Source organism: Oncorhynchus kisutch, linkage group LG19, assembly GCF_002021735.2.
Source record: "Oncorhynchus kisutch isolate 150728-3 linkage group LG19, Okis_V2, whole genome shotgun sequence".
NCBI classification, from domain to species: Eukaryota; Metazoa; Chordata; class Actinopteri; order Salmoniformes; family Salmonidae; genus Oncorhynchus; species Oncorhynchus kisutch.
In genome coordinates this window covers 43,719,666-43,734,310 of record NC_034192.2, presented here as the reverse complement: position 1 = coordinate 43,734,310, position 14,645 = coordinate 43,719,666, and positions in this window count along the sequence as shown.

Sequence of the window (14,645 nt, the reverse complement as noted above, 5' to 3'; positions counted from 1 at the left end):
TATACGAACGGGAGTTAGCATTTAGCAGTCACTTTTTCTAAACCTGAAAAGGGACAACTTCTAAATGTTGCGCAGCTAAAACAGCCAAATATATTAAAATCGAACTCAACTAACCACATTGTGAGCCTGTTACAATTCATAAATCATGACGAATATACACTTTGTAAAATCAGATTAGTTGATTGTGTGCCTATCTGGTTAATGGAACGGTTTGTGTTCTATTGAATCCTTTACCGCGTCTATCCTTCCAATGACGCGTTGGCGTCAGTCTTTACTGTGGTATTTCAAGATGGCACTACCCATACCACTAATAAACGGTCATCACTAGTTACTACAGGCACAAAGTCATAATTATGGCTAAACTCCACCTATTTCTACAATTTAAACTTAACCTCACGGTTAACCCAAAAAGCACATTTTTGTTTTCCAAACAATTTTGACTTTGTGGCTGTGGTAACTAGAGACAACCCAAATAAACGTTCAAGATCAAAATCCCCAAAATACGTTGTTTCTATGTAAATTGCACATGTTTAGTATTAGTGGACTGAATACATCTCTTTTCTTATCTTTACTTCCTAAAGTGTTTCCATTCCCTTAAGGAAGTCACTTCAACCCAACCAAATCTCATGATCTGATTTGAGAAGTGCTCCCAGACAGTCCTCTCAATATATCAAAGAGCTGTCAATATCCATGGAAATGTATACTGCTCCATTTCATCAGCCACCTCCTCAGAGTATAGTATTATGGGACCAAATAAGCAGCGGGTGGAAACCGAGACAGACACCTCGATATATGAATTGTATTTATTGTCCCTCTATCAGCACTCGGAAAGTGAGCTGTCCAATGGAATGTATATCATTCTGTCCCAACTGAGGTTGAGATTGTAAATAATAATCCTTCCATATCGACTAGCTGTTGATTCTGAAAAACGACTGCTATGGAGGGGTAAACTCTGTCTGAACTCCAACAGGTGGCAGGAGTATACACACCACTGCACTGGTAGGCCTACAGTACTCTATCATGTTTCCACTTGCAACAGGAGAACATAAGTAACAAATCATAACTAATAACCTAAAAAGAATAAGCAATTATAAATGCTTCATAATTGTATTATTTAATAATGCTTTACAAATAATTAAATATGTATTAATAGTCTGTAGGAGACACTATCTGTAACTACTTTATAAATGTTAAAGTAATTCAAGCTAAAGTCATTATGAAGTGTTAGTTAGTTTCTACCATACAGTCAGGCTGGCGGTTGAAGTCTTTGGCGGTTCTGGCGGTTGAAGTCTTTAAGTGGTTTAAGATTCTCAATATGTTGTTGGAATGTGTTGGTATATTTGCTTCTTTAGCTTTGACTCGACTTCAAAACCCCTTTATTGAAACTAAGAGCTGTATCTTGAAAGTGGTCACTTAATGAAGGTTTGCTGTGTGCAGGACAGGAATGTGATATGGGAGAGATGGGATACATTTTTTACCTTTATTTAACTAGGCAAGTCAGTTAAGAACAAATTCTTATTTTCACAGCCTAGGAACAGGCCATGAAACTGCCTGTTAAGAGGCAGAACGACAGAGTTGTACCTTGTTAGCTCAGGGATTTGAACTTGCAACGGTTCCGGTTACTAGTCCAACACTCTAACCACTAGGCTACCCTGCCACCCCAAACATGCTTTGTCACAAAGAGGCAAAATCATCTGGCCAAGTGCATAAAGTTCCCTCAGCGCTCACAATAAGCCACTTCTGAGAAAAGTCCCTCTACTTCTATTCGATGTGAAAATGATGAATCAGACACCTTATCGATAGCAGCAGCTCATGGTCCTCCTTGAATTAGAAGGCTTTTTTGACTCAATTGAGGAACGTAGTCAGATGAATGTCTTGCTCGAGCAGTGTATGCAACTGGTTCACCTCTGATGCTCACAGGCAATGTGTATTGGAAGAGATTTCTGAATGTTCTTCGCCCAGCATGCACCCCTCCAAGCAGACATGATTTATCTACTCATTTGCTGGATGCAGAGTTCAACAGAGTTCATGGGAAGGTCAAGCAAATCATAGAGAAAGCAGACGGTATTGCAATTATCTCTGATGGGTGGTCGAATGTTCGTGGGCAAGGAATAATTAACAACATAATTTCCACCACTCAACTATTATTCTACAAGAGCACAGACACAAGGGAAAACAGACACACCAGTCTCTACATTGCAGATGAGCTGAAGGCAGTCATCAATGACCTTGAACCACAGAAGGTATTTGCATTGGTGACAGACAATGCTGCAAACATGAAGGCTGCTTGGTCTAAAGTGGAGGAGTCCTACCCTCACATCACACCCATTGGCTGTCCTGCTTATACATTGAATCTGCTCCTCAAGGACATCATGGCACTGAAAACAATGGATACACTCTAGAAGAGAGCCAAGGAATTGGTTAGGTATGTGAAGGGTCATCAAGTTATAGCAGCAATCTACCTCACCAAGTGAGAAGAATAAGAGCACCACATTGAAGTTGCCCAGCAACACCCGTTGGGGTGGAGTTGTCATCATGTTTAACAGTCTCCTGGAGGGGAAGGTGTCTCTCCAAGAAACGGCCATATCATAGTCTGCCGATATGGACAGCCCCATCAAAGAGATCCTCCTGGATTATGTATTTTGTGAGAGAGTGGTAAGCAGTTTGAAACCTATAGCAGTAGCCATTGCACAGATTGAGGGAGACAATGCCATCCTGACTGATGTTCAGACTGCTTGCAGATGTAATATAATAAATCCGTACTACCCTGCCCACTTCACTGTTGCTCCAAGCAGAGGAAACTGCAGATATGAAATACATCAAAAAGCATGAAGACTTCTGCCTGAAGCCCATACACGCTGCAGCGTACATGTTGGACCCCAAGTATGCTGGCAAGAGCATCCTGTCTGGTGCAGAGATCAACAAGGCCTATGGTGTCATCGATACCGTGTCTCGCCACCTTGGCCTGGATGAGGGCAAGGTTCTTGGCAGTCTGGCAAAGTACACTTCCAAGCAAGGGCTTTGGGATGGAGATGCAATATGGCAGTTGTTCCATCACATCTCATCAGCCACCTGGTGGAAGGGACTTAATGGATCTGAGGCTCTTTCCCCTGTTGCCTCCATCATCCTCCAAATACCACCAACATCAGCGCTCTGAGGTGGCAACTGCTCCTTGTTTTGGAACACACACCCCAAAGCACGCAACCGGCTGACCAATACAAGGGTTGGTGGCCATCCTGGCAAATTTGGGGTTGGTGGCCATCCAGGGTTTTTGAGCCTGAAAACGAGCCACCCTCAACAAGGTTGGAATGTGACAGTCAAGATGAGGCCTCAGAGTCTGATGTTCAAGAGGTGGACATTGAGGAGGTCCATGGAGAAGACATGGAAGCCTGAGAGGAAGACAACCAAAGCTTTAGTTTCTAGACTGTCATTTTGTTGAAAATATGTTGAAAATATTTTGGGGAGATGCGATGGATCATTGGGGATCATTCAATATTCCCTTTCTTTTGATGTTCAGTGAAATCATCCCCTATGAAGAGTCAACTCATTTAATTTAAGTTCAATTCGTAACTAAATAGTTTTTAAAATTTCTATTGGAATGATTTAATAATTTGCAATTATGTCTACATATGTAGAAAGGTTAATGTTTTTGTCTCCATATGATATGGTAAATATATACAATGCAAACAAAACATCTACATTTAAATGGTATTAATATTAATTAGCATATATTAACGTTAATTCGCATATATTCCAGTTCATTCCCATATATTCACGTTAATTCCCACAGAAAGTTTCCACCTCTGAATATTCCCCAAAATGTGCAACCCTAGTCCTGACACACACAAATGCAAGCTTTGCAGATCAATCAACCTATTTAAATACCTCTCACATGCTACAGTAACCTGTGGATTGTGAGAGAACCTTCAGAAATCAGCAGAACATTAATATCCTATTTGTTGACACTTGTCCTGTAATACTTGGCTTAATTAAAGTGAGACACCTTCGGTCATTCATAACACATCCATAAAGACTATATATCGCATGACGCTGTACTTCATTTAAAGTCAGACCCCTTTGGTATTTTATATCCCATACATAAATGCATTGTATCATATGACACTGTACTTACTATAACGTCAGACACCTTTGATCATTCATAACACATACATAAAGGCTTAATGATGTAAACACAAACGTATTAACACATAGGGAATTATCACCAACAACTAACACAAATAGACATTAAAGACATGTTTAAACCACATATTTCCTTTTATTTGTCCATTTTTAAAACAATACAAATACATTAAGTTTAAAAAAAGTCCACTAATGCAATTACATTGTATATTACACAGGGTTGTGAATAGTGTAGCTTGTCCCTGAGCTGGTGGACAAATGATTCCTGCCTCTCTTCCTGCTGAAGGTACCTCATGTTGATTCCAACCTTAAAAGTAGCAACATTGAAAGTTAGCATGTCTGTTAGGAAATGCCTTTGTCACACCATCTGGATAAGGGCATTTCTGTGCTGCTCCAGAAACTCTAAATGGAAAGATGGGAAACTCCATTCAATTCATATTATATTGCTCTTTAATTTACAAATCTATTGACATGACTATGATACATGGCTGTATCTAGGGGGATTTGTATTTAGCTGAGCCTACTAACTTTAACTAGCTACAGTAAAATTCAGCTAGCTAGCAGTTGCTTTGAAGTCACAGAAATTATTTGGAATAACGATTGAGGTAGCTATAGTATGTAATCTAACTCAACACTTAACTACTACAAACTAATTAAAATTTCAATAAATAAAGGTTAGCTTACTTGTTTTTTGCTGTCAAGTGGCAGTGTCACTCCCTGACCTTAGAGAGATGTTTTATTTCTCTATTTGGTTAGGTCAGGGTGTGATGTGGGTTGGGCATTCTATATTTTGTTTTCTACGTTTCTTTATTTCTATGTTTTGGCCGTTCTTAATCAGGGACAGCTGTCTATCGTTGTCTCTGATTAGGAATCATACTTAGGTAGCCCTTTTTCCCACCTTCAGTGTGGGTAGTTAACTTTGTTTGTGGCTTCACGGTTGTTTCTTGTGTTTGTTGTTTTGTTGGAGACATTTTAAATAAAAAGGAAAATGTATGCTCACCACGCTGCACCTTGGTCTCCTTCCAACGACGGCCATGACAGGCAGCACAGTGGGCATTTGATTTGCGAACTCATTACATTATCAGCGTCTCGTCCATAACACAAAAAAAGTACTTCCAAGTCACAAATAAAAGTCCCCCACATAATAGTAGAGGTGTCAATAACCATTCATGATATGAAAACAATTGTCCAAACATTAACAATGATTTATATTTGTTCATATTTAAATGACATTTGCATTTAAAACATGTTCCTGGGTCCAATAAATGCCCCCAATGCAAATCACTGTATATGGAATGCACATTGGCTTAGAGCAAGAACTATTCTGGGTGCAGCAGTAAAAGTATTGTAGGGAACACTCAGTAGGGTCTGTAGAATGTATATATTTTGTCATTTCATGGGGCTCTGAATAGTATGGTTTGTTTGCTGGCCTTCACCCATTCCATTGGCAGCTGAATCACATCACATGTGTGCTTACTACTCTACAGAAAACCTGCTAACAAAACAACAGTGCAGGTCACACACACTGAATTAAAGGGCAACTACACTCAAACACCTAAGTATCTTAGATTTTTCCCATACCTAAATATTAATCCACTGGTGTGGTTTAAGCATTGTTATGAACACAGACAAATCAAATAATAATAATTGATAATAATTCAACTGTGGAAAAAAAACTGGGGTAATCCAGAAAACATTTAGGAAATCCAAAACCTGGATAAACTAAACCAAGAAAACTTACTGCACTTTATTGTGTTTGTCAAACTGCAGCATAGCATTTTGGGGGAAGTTGAGGTCATGTCCAATATTGACTATGCACCCAAGAGGGACAGAGGTTGGGCCATCCTAGAAATGTTTTAGTCAAATATAATAAATCTAACATTTAGCAGACACTTTTATCCAAAGCGAGTTACAGCGTGAATAAATTTTATGTATGGTTGGTCGAACCCGAAATCCTGGCGATGCAATGCTTTATCAAGATGCATGATTGGGTTATAAATGCTTTGTGAAGCCTCAATTTAATATGATTTATAAGGCCTTTATAAAGCACAGGTTTGTCACGTTTGGCATTGGTGGTGATATCACACAGTAATGCCATATTTATGAACCCTTTATAAAGCATGACATACGGATATAGATGATTTGTAACACATTTATGTCGTGTTTATGAAGGCTTTAGCTGCATGTCATTTAAGGCGGGACCCAAAGTTCCTTGTAGTCGTCGCATCCCGCAGTCTGTTGACAGATACTACGATACCATCCTATGTTACACGTGCATCTGTCCACGAAAAATTATACTTACTGAATTCCTGAGGAGTGATATTTCTCCTTCATCACCAGTGATTAAATATGTTTCTGTTATATGTTGTATTAAAGCAAAATCCATCAGGAGAGACCAGACTCACCTGTACCCAGCTGTGTGTCCATGAAGAGTGACCAGTCTACCAGACAAACTCAATGCTTTTTATGCGCGCTTTGACAACAACACTGACCTAGAGGATTAGGTGACCTCACTCTCTGAGGCCAACATGAAAAAGGTCTTTAATCAGGACAACACCCGCAAGGCCGTGTAGCCCGGCGGTATTCCAAGGTGCGTTCTCAGAGCATGCGCAGAACAGCTGGCAGGCATACTCATGGTAATTTTCATCAGTCTGTAATCCCCACATGTTTTAAGATGACCATCATAATTCCTGTCCCCAAGAACTCTAAGGCTTCATACCACAATGGCTATGCTTTGCGAGGCTGGTAATGGCACACATCAACTCCATCATCCCATACACCCTAGACCGCCTCCAATTTGCATACTGCACCAACAGATCCATAGATGACGCAATCTCAGCTGCTCGACACACTGCCCTCACACACCTAGATAAAAGGAATACCTATGTAAGAATGCTGTTCATTGACTACAGCTCAGGGTTCAACACCATTGTCCCCTAAAAGCTCGCTACGACGCTTAGGACTCTGGGTCTGAACACCGCCCTCTGCAACTGGATCCAGAACTTCCTGACGGGCCGACCTAAGGTGGGGAGGTTAAGCAACATCACCTCTGCCTTGCTGACCCTCAACACAGGGGCTCCATAGGGGTGTGTGCTTAGTCCCCTCCTGTACTCCCTGTTTACCCATGACTGCATAGCCACGAACGACTCCACCATCATCATCATCAAGTTTGCTGACGACACGACGGTGGTAGGTCTGATCACTGGCAACGATGAGTCAGCCTTCAGGGAGCAGGTCAGTGACCTAGCAGTGTGGTGCCAAAACAACCTCTCCCTCAACGTCAGTAAGACCAAGGAGCAGATCGTGGACTATGGAGGGGGAAGTGAGCACACCTTCATCCACATCAACAGGGCCGCAGCAGAGCAGGTCGAGAGCTTCAAGTTCCTCGGTGTCCAAATCACTAAAGACTTAAATAGTTCAAAACAGGTGCGACAGCGCCTCTTCCCCCTTAAGAGGTTGATTTTTTTTGTCATGGGCCGTCAAATCCTCAAAAACGTATACAGCTGTACCATTGAGATCATTTTGACTGGCTGCATCACTGCCTAGTATGGCAATAGCTCGATCACATAGTGCTACAGAGTGTGGTGCAGACAGTCCAGTACATCACAGTGGCCAAGCTCCCAGCCATCCAGGGCCTCTATATCAGGCGGTGTCAGAGGACCCGTAAAATCGTTAAAGACTCCAGCCAGCCAACCAAGCCATAGACTATTCTCTCTGCTTCCGCACGGCAACCGGTACCTTTGCAAGTCTGGCACCAACAGTCTCTTGAACAGCTTCTACCCCAAAATAAATAAGACTGATAAATAGCTAACAAAATAGCTACACGGACTATCTGAGTTAACCTTGTATCCTCAATTACCTTTTTATCTCTATGCACACTCACAGGGCCTTACACACACACACACACACACACACACACACACACACACACACACACACACACACACACACACACACAATCATCTGCTCACTCACACAACATGCACATACATTTATACTTACTGTACACACACCCATTGTGTTTGCCCAGATAAAACGCTATTTTACAATTATTTTATAGGGAGGTACATTCAACAAACACAGCACTGACACAAATGACTGATGATTGGCTGAGAGAAATGGATAATAAAAAGATTGTGGGGGCTGTTTTGTTAGACTTCAGTGTAGCTTTTGACATTATCGATCATAGTCTACAGCTGGAAAGACTTATGTGTTATGACTTTACACCCCATGCTATATTGTGTATATAGAAATACCTGTATAACACAACACATAGGGTGTTCTTTAATGGAAGCCTCTCCAACATAATCCAGGTAGAATCAGGATTTCCCCAGGGCAGATGTTTAGGCCTCTTACTTTTTAAAATCTTAACTAACGACATGCCACTGGCTTCGAGTAAAGCCAGTGGGTCTATGTATGCAGATGACTCAACACTAAAGATTTGTATTGTAGAATGATAGTGAAGACATCAAATCTACGAAATAAAACATATGGAATCATGTAGTAACCAAAAAAGTGTTAAACAAATCAAAATATATTTTATATTTGATATTCTTCAAAGTAGCCACCCTTTGCCCTGGTGACAGCTTTGCATACTCTTAGCATTCACTCAACCAGCTTCATGTAGTAGTCACCTGGAATGCATTTCAATTAACAGGTGTGCCTGGTTAAATGTTCATTTGTGGAATTTATTTCCTTCTTAATGCGTTTGAGCCAATCAGTTGGGTTGTGACAAGGTAGGGGTGGTATACAGAAGATAGCACTATTTGGTAAAAACCAAGTCCATATTATGTCAAGAACAGCTCAAATAAGCAAAGAGAAACAACAGTCCATCATTACTTTGATCTCATGAAGGTCAGTCAATATGGAAAATGCCAGGAACTTTTAAAGTTTCTTCAAGTGCAGTTGCAAAAACAATCAAGCGTTATGATGAAACTGGCTCTCATGAGGACCGCCACAGCAAAGGAAGACCCAGAGTTACCTCTGCTACAAAGGAAAAGCTCATTAGAGTTACCAGCCTCAGAAATTGAAGCCAAAATAAATGCATCACAGAGTTCAAGAAACAGACACATCTCAACATCAACTGTTCAGATGAGCCAGAGTGAATCATTCCTTCATGGTCGAATTGCTGCAAAGAAACCACTACTAAGGAACACCAATAATAAGAAGAGAGTTGCTCGGCCAAGAAACACGAGCAATGGACATTAGACCGGTGGGAATCTGTTGTTTGGTCTGAAGAATCCAAATGTGAGATTATTGGTTCCAACCGCTGTGTCTTTGTGAGACGCAGAGTAGATGAACGGAAGATCTCCACATGTGTGGTTCCCACCGTGAAGCATGGAGGAGGAGGTGTGGGGGTGCTTTGCTGGTGACACTGTCAGTGATTTATTTCGAATTCAAGGCACAATTAACCAGCATGGCAACCCCAGCATTCAGCAGCGATATGCCATTCCAATCTGGTTTGTGGGACGATCATTTGTTTTTCAACTGGACAATGACCCAACACACCTCCAGGCTGTGTAAGGGCTATTTGACCAAGAAGCAGAGTGATTGAGTGCTGCATCAGATGACCTGGCCTCCACAATTATTTGGTTACTACATGATTCCACGTGTTATTTCATAGTTTTGATGTCTTCACTATTATTCAACAATGTAGAAAATAGTCAAATAAAGAAAAACCTTTCAATGAGTAGGTGTGTCCAAACTTTTGATTGGTACTGTATGTAATTTATTGTCATAAAAAGTTGAATGACAACATTCACCTAGTGAATGCCACAGGACTGAAAATGAATGAATTCAACAACCATCTCTCTGTCACTAGCAAATACAGTCAACTCTACAATTCACTTGAAAAAGCAAGGCACGCTAGGAATATTCAAATTAGACTTTACACCATACAGTGTTAAAACAACGCCCAAAAACGAGTTACTGTAAAAGTACTGGTGTTAATTTCCTAACACTGAGAAGGTGTAACAGCATCAGCACCAATGACTGTATATTAATGGACAAAGCCATCGATCTCTTGACACCATTCATTCCTATGTTAAGACTCAATGGTGCATTTGAAGCCAAGGAAGTTGGTTAAGATGGTGTCTCATGAAGACAGAACTTACGCAGTTTGAGCTACTCCAGGAAGTGACGTTGCAGGCTTCTGTAGCTCAGTACTGCCCCCACTCATTGAGTATCTCAAATTGAAGGCTGACCGGGGTACATTAGCAACAAAATTATTCTTATAACTTATTCTGCGTGCAATTTAAAAATATTTGGTTCAAGGACATACAACTGGTGTAATAGAAGCAATGATTGTCTTTGAAAAATGTGTTTATTTACATGAAGATTGCCATTTTCCCATTCACTATAATGGGGATCCTGTTTTCTGAAAAGAATGCCTGCAGTGCTAAGGTCAGCCTTGAACTGCATGGCTTCAATGAGAGGGTGCAGTCATTCTCCCCTGGTCCGCACTAAGCACAGTATTCATTTAGTACTGAAAATGGTAGACCTGGATAGACACTGGAACAGTGTTAAATTGATTCAAGTGTTTACTTTGAGTAAAAACATATTTCATCTTTTATGTGCTGTTTTGATGATCTTTTATCCATCTAAAGTTAATGGACAAATTGTTATTGGATACCAGTTCGTTTTATAAACAATTGTCATAAAATATTTTATCTTTCTTGAATGAAAATGTTGAGTCTACAACACCCTTGCTGCGACCATATTGTTGATACACCATGGCATATTTTGCATAAATGTACATGTAAACAATGTTATTTCTGAGATTTTATATTTGACTCAGTTTCGGTTGTTTGTAAATACTACAGTATATTAAAGATATTCTGATTGTTGAATGATTGTCAGATATCAATTCTCTGAATGATTGTTACATTGCCACATATCAATTCTCCTGCTTTCATCAGTTACAAAGAAGTCTGTTGGTAAAGGAATAAAATTAGCTGATGAAGGCATACCAGAACATGTTAGTTTTATTAATGAATACTTTATTTTAAAATGTTTTACCCCCCATTTCGTGATTACGATCTTGTCTCATGGCTGCAAGTCCCCAAAGGGCTCGAGAGAGGCTGTAGTGACGCCGCAACACTGCGATGCACTGCCTTAGACCGCTGCGCCACTCGGGAGGCAGAATACTTTTTTAACACACTTCTGTTTTCCTGAACCATGAATTTGGCCTGACTGTCATTATCTCAATAAACACAGTGAATAATTACACATCCAATGCAAGTACCCAGATATTTCTACAGTATCTCAAACACAAGTAGAGCAGTCACAGGGGAAAGCTGGGGGAAATGATTTTCCATTAACATTGACTTATTTAACATTACTCCCTCTGAAATATAAACATACTATAGATAACTCATGTTATCTACATACTGTAGATAATCCATGTTTGCTCAGTCAAGTACATACCGACATGTCACTTTAAAATCCTAGAAAATATTTTGAGGTGTGCAGCTCTTGATTTAGCTTAGAGTTTGCACTTTTGGGACTATTCTATATGTGCATTGTTGTATTGCTACTCTATTGTACCGGGAAAACTAAATGACAAAGTATTTGATGTGTATTAGACCCAGGTCTGGTGAGGTGGTTGAGAAGTGGTTTAGTCCTTGTGAGGTACGATAGGTTCTTCCAGTAAATGGAACTTAAGGTTGGAATGGGATTGTTGGGACGTGTGTGAAATAAAGTCTCTGATGTCTGAAATCCCCAAGTATAGCCTATTTAGGGAAATTCTAGGCTGAAATTCAAACGGGTGGTAAAAGATCTCTATTGGATCCCTCATTGTCACAACAGTCTCTCTTTCTGTCTCTCTTGTCCATGTGTTAGTGTTGTAATGTATCATCCGTATACTACGTTGTAAAAACACCAGAATGCATTAGGTCATGATCCCCCATTTGGTTGACTGCTGCTGAAATAGGACACTTTATTTGGACAGCCGTGTAGTACAATTAGGCCATCCCCACACACTACACTGCTGTTGTTGAGGGGTGGGGTAGAGAAGTGTCAATGCCCATAACATCTTCATAGCCCACGGTATCTTTACAGCACTGTCCATTCTTAGAGGTCAGAAAACAAGACATCTTTGGTAAGATACCTTTTAGTTTTTTTCTATTCATATTGCAATGTTTTTGTGAATTATATGAGACAAGACAGAAAATCATTAGTGTATTTAATATTTTTTTTAAATGTATTTGATATCCTATGCTCAATTAATTTTACTTATCAATTACCATGTTTTTCTACAAAATTTGAAGAACATCTGTAGGTGGACATTTGTGTCCATGATGATTTAACAACCTGTTATGCTTACACAATTGCTTTTTCAGATTTGACCAATTCTACTTTGTCTCATCAACAAGTTATATCTCATGGTAAGTGTTTTTGTTTGCTTACTGTTGTGTTAATTCAAAGTATTGCAAATACATCAGTAAAATGGACCACACAAGTTCAGGTTGACTTGGGATCATTGTCCAAGTCAGGGTTGGCCAGGGTTCTTCAGTAGCTACCTAATGTACCAATGGCCACTTTTGGCCAGCGTTCTTCATTAGCTACATAATTGGCCAGGTTTCTCCAGTAGCTACATAATGTATCGATCAGTGGAGGCTGCTGAGGGGAGGACGGCTCATAATAATAACTGGAACGGAGCAAATAGAATGGCCATGTGAAACCATGTGTTTAATGTATTTGATACCATTACCACAAGCCCGTCCTCCACAATTAAGGAACACCAACCTCTTGTGGTAACGATGGCTACTTTTGGCCAGGGTTCTCCAGTAGCTAGATAATGTACTGATGGCCACTTTTGGCCAGGGTTCCTCAGTAGCTAGCTACGTAATGTACTGGCCAGGGATCTTCAGTAGCTAGCTACATAATGTACTGGCCAGGGTTCTTCAGTAGCTTGCTACATAATGTACTGGCCAGGGTTCTCCAGTAGCTAGCTACATAATGTACTGGCCAGGGTTCTCCAGTAGCTACATGAAGGCCACTTTTGGACAGGGTTCTTCAGTAGCTAGCTACGTAATGTACTGGCAAGGGGTCTTCAGTAGCTCTTTAGTAGCTAGCTACATAATGTACTGGCCAGGGTTCTTCAGTAGCTAGTGACAGTACTGGCAAGGGGTCTTCAGTAGCTCTTCAGTAGCTAGCTACATAATGTACGGGAAAGGGGTCTTCAGTAGCTCTTCAGTAGCTAGCTATATAATGTACTGGCAAGGGGTCTTCAGTAGCTTTTCAGTAGCTAGCTACATAATATACTGGCCAGGGTTCTTCAAGTGCAATATGACAGCAAACAGCTTCCCTGCTGTGGCATCAAGTAGTAACTTGTTCATCCAGTTCACTTCTTTGATTTGATTGTAGAGGTCTTCTTCAGCTCGTTATGAATATTTCTAACTATTTGATTAGATTATTAAAAAGACAGAGGTCCACTTACATATAATAGTGGTTAATTTGCATAGTGTTGTTATACCATAAGCATGGTAACATGGATAGGGTGGGTCTAACCCCACCCACCTAGAACAGGTTTTCATCGGGGAGACCTAACTTGAAAACCCCTAAGTAGTCAGTTAGACTATGTTAACTGATGAAGCTCAGAATATTAATGTCCACCCTCAGTTGAATCCCTATACATAAATGTAAAAGGACTCCAAACACTGTGTCGGAAACTTGAAATAAATCAGACAGACAGACATGGTCTCTTTTGGTTGGTGTGACTCGTAATGGGTTTCAGCCGTTGAGTAAATACAGCCAAATGCAATCAATCAAGCAGTGGATTGTCCCATAGGCCTATTTGCATTGGTTGATTACTGTTTGTGCAGATTGCCTATCAAGTCAGAAGACAGTTGACACTGGTAGTAGAGTGGAGTAGCCATCACCTCTTAATCAAGGAACAGGAGGGGTCAGCTGTAAATACAAATAGCAGATACATTGAGTTATACATGAATCACTGATTCTTTGTATTATTACTTGAATGAAGTTAAGGTAGATAATTTTTATTAATACTTAGGACAGTAGTCAGTCAACGTGTCTCTTCTTCTGGCAATTCTACAAATGTAATTTAATTCATCCTTTCTCAAACCTTTGAGGTCATTATGACCCATGTGAACTTGAGTGTAGATGCATAGATGAAGTAAAGAGGTCAATAGAATGCAGTCCGCGGGGAATAGAAGAAGGATGCAGGATTGGTGCACATTCAACAAATCTGATCTAACAAAGTGGATATTCGTCAAATCCGTCATGATTGATGTATTATAACAGGCCCAGTGTGGTTTACTAAAGTCCGATTTGGATACATTTGGCTCATAACATTTAGAAGTAGTCCCTTTTCAGGTTTAGAAGAAGTGACTTCTAAATGCTAACTCCCATTCATATAAGATGGTAGCATAGCTAGCATAGAGAAATCGGTGGTGGTAGTAAAAGTCGTTTTTAACTGTAATGCAGTTGGTTGGTGATGAGGAAATTAACATGTATTGGTTAACATCCATACAAGCATTACACTC